The sequence below is a fragment of the Ovis canadensis genome, chromosome 19 (assembly GCF_042477335.2).
Source record: "Ovis canadensis isolate MfBH-ARS-UI-01 breed Bighorn chromosome 19, ARS-UI_OviCan_v2, whole genome shotgun sequence".
Classification (NCBI taxonomy): Eukaryota; Metazoa; Chordata; class Mammalia; order Artiodactyla; family Bovidae; genus Ovis; species Ovis canadensis.
Window position 1 is genome coordinate 30114767 of NC_091263.1, and position 5693 is coordinate 30120459.

At 43.7% G+C, this 5693-nt stretch overlaps 1 non-coding gene across 1 annotated transcript; it reads right to left on the minus strand.

The window, feature by feature from the left end:
* Positions 1-4267: 4267 nt before the first annotated feature.
* LOC138424958 (small nucleolar RNA SNORD36) lies at positions 4268-4336 on the minus strand. The gene has a single exon (XR_011251049.1). It is a non-coding gene; the product is annotated as a small nucleolar RNA SNORD36 (small nucleolar RNA).
* Positions 4337-5693: the final 1357 nt, after the last annotated feature.

Here is a 5693-nt window from a genome sequence, read left to right on the forward strand (position 1 = left end):
AGGAGAGGCGGGGTTTCCCAAGGCTGTCCAGCAGGACGGGGGCAGGACCAAAATGGAGAGGCGGGGCCTCCTAGGACTGGGCTGTCACCCCAAGAGTCCAACGGCGACCCCTAAAGAAATATGGCCCTTTCACATTTTCCTCTTTTCCTGTCTCTTAAGGCCCAAACTGGGGCTTTCCGGGTGGCTCAGTGGTAAAGAATTCTCCTGTCAATGCAGGAGACGCAGGAGATGCGGAATCGAGCCACCGATTGGGAAGATCCCCTGGCAAAGGAAATGGCAACCTTCTCCAGTATTATCTGTAAAATCCCATAGACAAGAGCAGCCTCGCAGGCTGTGGTCCAGGAGGTTGCAAGGAGTCGGACATGACTGAGTGAGCACAGAAGGTCCAGAATCCAACTTTCTTGTCACTTTCAAATATAAGAACAAGTCTCATTTTAGTTGTAATTCACTTTCAGGTAATGAAAAGTCCAAATCCAGTATATTATTAAAACTTCATATCCAATATAGCCAAGTATCTTATAGATTATAGCCTCCTAGCCCCGCCGTCCCCTACCTCGGAGAAAACCTCTTCAGTTCAGTTCAGTCGCTCAGTCGTGTCCGACTCTCTACGACCCCATGAATCATAGCACGCCAGGCCTCCCTGTCCATCACCAACTCCCAGAGTTCACTCAGACTCACGTCCATCGAGTCCGTGATGTCATCCAGCCATCTCATCCTCTGTCATCCCCTTCTCCTCCTAACCCCAATCCCTCCCAGCATCAGTCTTTTCCAATGAGTCAACTCTTCGCATGACGTGGCCAAAGTATTGGAGTTTCAGCTTTAGCATCATTCCTTCCAAAGAAATCCCAGGGCTGATCTCCTTCAGAATGGACTGGTTGGATCTCCATGCACTCCAAGGGACTCTCAAGAGTCTTCTCCAACACCACAGTTCAAAAGCATCAGTTCTTCGGTGCTCAGCTTTCTTCACAGTCCAACTCTCACACCCATACATGACCACAGGAAAAACCATAGCCTTGACTAGACGGACCTTTGTTGGCAAAGTAATGTCTCTGCTTTTGAATATGCTATCTAGGTTGGTCATAACTTTCCTTCCAAGGAGTAAGCGTCTTTTAATTTCATGGCTGCAGTCACCATCTGCAGTGATTTTGGAGCCCCCCAAAAAAGTCTGACACTGTTTCCACTGTTTCGCCATCTATTTGCCATGAAGTGATGGGACCAGATGCCATGATCTTCATTTTCTGAATGTTGAGCATTAAGCCAACTTTTTCACTCTCCTCTTTCACTTTCATCAAGAAGCTTTTTAGTTCTTCTTCATTTTCTGCCATAAGGGTGGTGTCATCTGCATATCTGAGGTTATTGATATTTCTCCTGGCAATCTTGATTCCAGCTTGTGCTTCTTCCAGCCCAGCGTTTCTCATGATGTACTCTGCATAGAAGTTAAATAAAGCTCTTACTCTCCCCTTTTTTCTCCATCCTAGCTACGTTAGTCTCCCTGCTCTGTCAGGAATTCACCAGCCACCCTCTACCATCTTTGCCACCTCCCACCTCGGGATCTGTGCACTGGGGTTTTGTTCTCTCTGCATTCAAAGCTCTTTGTTAATTAAGGAGATGATTTATTTCCTTCCTTCCTTCACAGGAATCTGGAATCAAATCCCATCTTCTCACCGAGGCCCTTTCTAGGTGAAGGTGAAGTTGCTGTCGTGTCCGACTCTTTGCGACCCTGTGGACTGTAACCTACTAGGCTTCTCCGTCCATGGGATTCTCCAGGCAAGAATACTGGAGTGGATTGCCATTTCCTTCGCCAGGGGATCTTCCCGACCCAGGGATCGAACCCAGGTCTCCCGCATTGGAGGCAGATGCTTTAACCTCTGAGCCACCAGGGAAACCACTTTCTAACTATTCTTTAATACCTGCTCTCCAGTCCATCTCACCATCTTAACATACTTCTTTTTTCCTTAGCGCTCATCACCTTCTAGCGCTTTATATTGTTTTTTTGTCAATCTTTCGCTAGGATGTAAGCTTCACAGGGACAGAGATTTTTCAGTTTTATCCATGATACATCCCCAGTTAAGGATCCCAGTAGGCATGCAATAACTCTTAAAAGGAATGAGAGAAACAGTGAATGGTCGCTTTCTTCCGCAGTTCATTGCAGACAGATGCCTGAAGTCCTACAGTGCCTGAGAGGCTGGGTCTGCTTTTCTGTCCCCTGACCCTGCTTTGTGTTTTCCAGGTTCAAGACAGGAAAGAGGGAGACCAGGGATAGAGCACAGAAGCCTAATTACTTGGAAGGGACTGTGTGTTGATCTTTCTAGACTCCTAATGCTCTGTCATAGCAGCTCACAGCTTATTGATCAGTTCTCCTGTGGCCATCATGGTAGGGGGCCAGAAGTTCTTTTCTCTTCTGAAAATCAGGACAAATTGTTTATGAGGTTCTATAGGTTTAGACATTGGTTACTCAAAAGACTTTTTTTTTTTTCAACTGCACACTTCCTATTTTCTCATTCCTTGAATTTATGGCCATCTCTCCATATAACATCTTCTGATATTTATATGCTGGAAGGAATGGAAAAATAAAAATTGAATGGAAATATTAAAAATGCCTTTCACAAAGAGGGTCTCCTTTCATCTCTACAATTAACACATTAAAACTGTAAATATGACAAATTAGTTGTTGGAAAACACAAATGGTAGACTTCAGTTAATGATATGGACTCCTGTATCAGTTAGCTGTGGCTGCATAACAAACCACTACACAGAATTAGGGATTCCCTTCTCTACCACTCTCCTTTGGGACATTTCTTTCATAAGCTCTGGCACCCAGAACATCCTTTATCCAGTTCTGCTGGCCAGAAAGATAAGAGTTCCTCTGGAGTTTGCTATCCTTTATATCTGTTGTGCTGCTGTGTGCAGCTGGGGCAGCCCTCAGGGCAATGTTGAGGGGAGAGAGAGAAAAACTGACAGAGATCCTCCCCCTACTTCATACAAGTGTCCCTCTTCCCATCTCCTCTGACCAGAGGGAGAGGTTTTCTATCAGGGTCTAATTACTCATGTTACTGTACTATAGTAATGAAGTACTGTGACCAAGGAAGCTCCAGGACAGAGAAGGGAGAAGGAAAAACAATCATGAATTTTCACCCCTTTCTCCACCTTGTAGCATCCTTTTTCTATTTTGTCCAGAGGTTTAAGTAGTAATCAGGGGCAGACATAGGCTGCAGTGGAGTTACTCCATTTTGGCCAGAACCAGAACTTATCAATTTAATAAATGAAAAAATGTATTAATTTATATTTCTCTTATTATGAATGATGAGACATATGCATTTCATTTGCTACAAATTATTTACGTATTTTGTTTACTTTTCTACTGGATATAGAAATACTTCATATAATCATAAAAATAATTCCTTTCTTAGAAATGAATATCAAAACTTTTCTCAGTTTGACATGCCTTTTGAATTCTCTTATGCTATTTTACTTGCTTTGGTTTTTTCCCTTTGATTGTTTTGGTTTTATTGGTCATGCAGACTTTTCCCATTAGTCAATTTTTACCAAACTTCTGTTTTACTACTTACTATGTTTCGTTACATTATACTTAGACCTACAACTCTCTTGTATTACTCTGAAAATCCTTCTATGGTTTCTTCTTCTTCTTTTTGGAAGAAGAACTTTTTATTACTTTTATGTACAGGAAACTCAATAATGTGCACTTGACCAAGTTTGGTGGCTAGTTCTTTGATCTTTGCCTTCTCCAGCTTGGCAATATGAGCTACTGATTTTGAACCCAGGACACTGCCTCCCCAGTGATGGTAGATCTCACCATATCTGTCATTGTAATTGGTCCTGATGACTTCCACCAGTTTGGCCAGTGTGCCCTGGTCTTCTGAGTTGACTTGCGTGAAGGCCACAGTGTGTATAGGTCTTCCCGTGGACCAGACGCTCCAGCCTGGCCTTCTCCTTAATTATGAAAAAGGGAACCTTATCTTACAGTGCAAGGCAGGCAGGAAGACCACGATCTGGAAAACAACATTAACTCTACAGTGTATTTTGAGCAAAAACAGTAACTTAAAAGCTAATGTAGAGAACCTACAGTTTAGCAAAGAGAACTCTACTCAAGGATCTGTGGTAACCTAAATAGGAAGAAAATCTAAAAGAGAGTGGATATATGTATATGTATAATGGATTCACTTTACTGTACAGCATAAACTAACACAATGGTGTAAAGCAACTATATTCTAATAATTTTTTTTTAAAAAAAGCTAACATGGTAGCAATTGCTCAGGGTTAAAAAGCTCATGTATTTCCACTTGAAGGTTTAATTGAGAAATTCACATGATTGCAATATGGTTTCTTCTTAAAAAATGGACCCATCAGGAATTTATTTTTGATGCAAGTTATGTAGTGTAGATCCGACTTTACTTGATATCTTGATAGCTATGCATCTGCCCTACCTCATTTACTAACTAATCCATCTTTCCCTGATAGATTTTAAATGTCACTGTTACCATATATTAAATTTACTTCTGTATTTTCTGACTTTCACAATACATCATTTTGTTTCTTCAAACTCTCCAATATAACACACCCCGTCAGTTCTTGAATCCCTCATTCCCATCATGACTGTCTAGGAGAGCAGCCACTGAAGCCTCCCCTTCAGTAAACTTTTTCACTCCAGGCAACCATGCTGCTGCTGCTGCTGCTAAGTCGCTTCAGTCGTGTCCAACTCTGTGCAACCCCATAGGCGGCAGCCCACCAGGCTCCTCTGTCCCTGGGATTCTCCAGGCAAGAATACTGGAGTGGGTTGCCATTTCTTTCTCCACCAGGCAACCATAGGGGATTATTTATGGTACTTTTTCCACTGCATGCCCTAGATTTGCTATAACCCATTTCCTCTGGTAGCTCAGCTGGTAAAGAATCCACCTGCAGTGCAGGAGATCCTGGTTTGATTCCTGGGTCGGGAAGATCCCCTGGAGAAGGGATAGGCTACCCACTCCAGTATTCTTGGACTTCCCTGGGGGCTCAGATGGTGAAGAATATGCCTGCAATGTGGGAGACCTGGGTTCAATCCCTGGGTTGGGAAGATTCCCTGGAGAAGGGAACAACTATCCACTCCAGTATTCTGGCCTGGAGAATTCCATGGACAGGGGAGCCTGGTGGGCTACAGTCCACGGGGTCGAAAAGAGTCAGACGGGACTGAATGACTTTGACTTTCACTTTTTGGGCTTCCCTGGTAGCTCAGCTGGTAAAGAGTCCTGCAATGCAGGAGCCCCTGGGTGGATTCCTGAGTTGGGAAGATCTCTTGGAGAAGGGATAGACTACCCACTCCAGTGTTCTTAGGCTTCCCCGGTGGCTCAGTCAGTAAAGAATCCGCTTGCAATGTGGGACACCTGAGTTTGATCCCTAAGTTGGGAAGATTCCCCTGAAGGAAGGCATGGCAACCCACTCCAGTATTCTCTGGAGAATCCACATGGACAGAGGAGCCTTGTGGGCTACAGTCCATGGTGTTGCAAAGAATAAGACACGACTGAGCACAGCACAGCATATTTCCCCCCGTGGCAAGTTCTCCATTATCTTCAAACCTAGCCAGGTCAGACCCAATCCCAGATTCCCATCTTGAGGGTCTCATTTCTGCAATCACTTCCAATATCAAATATGTCAGACAAATTTCAATACAGAAAACAGAAATCACCCTGTGTATT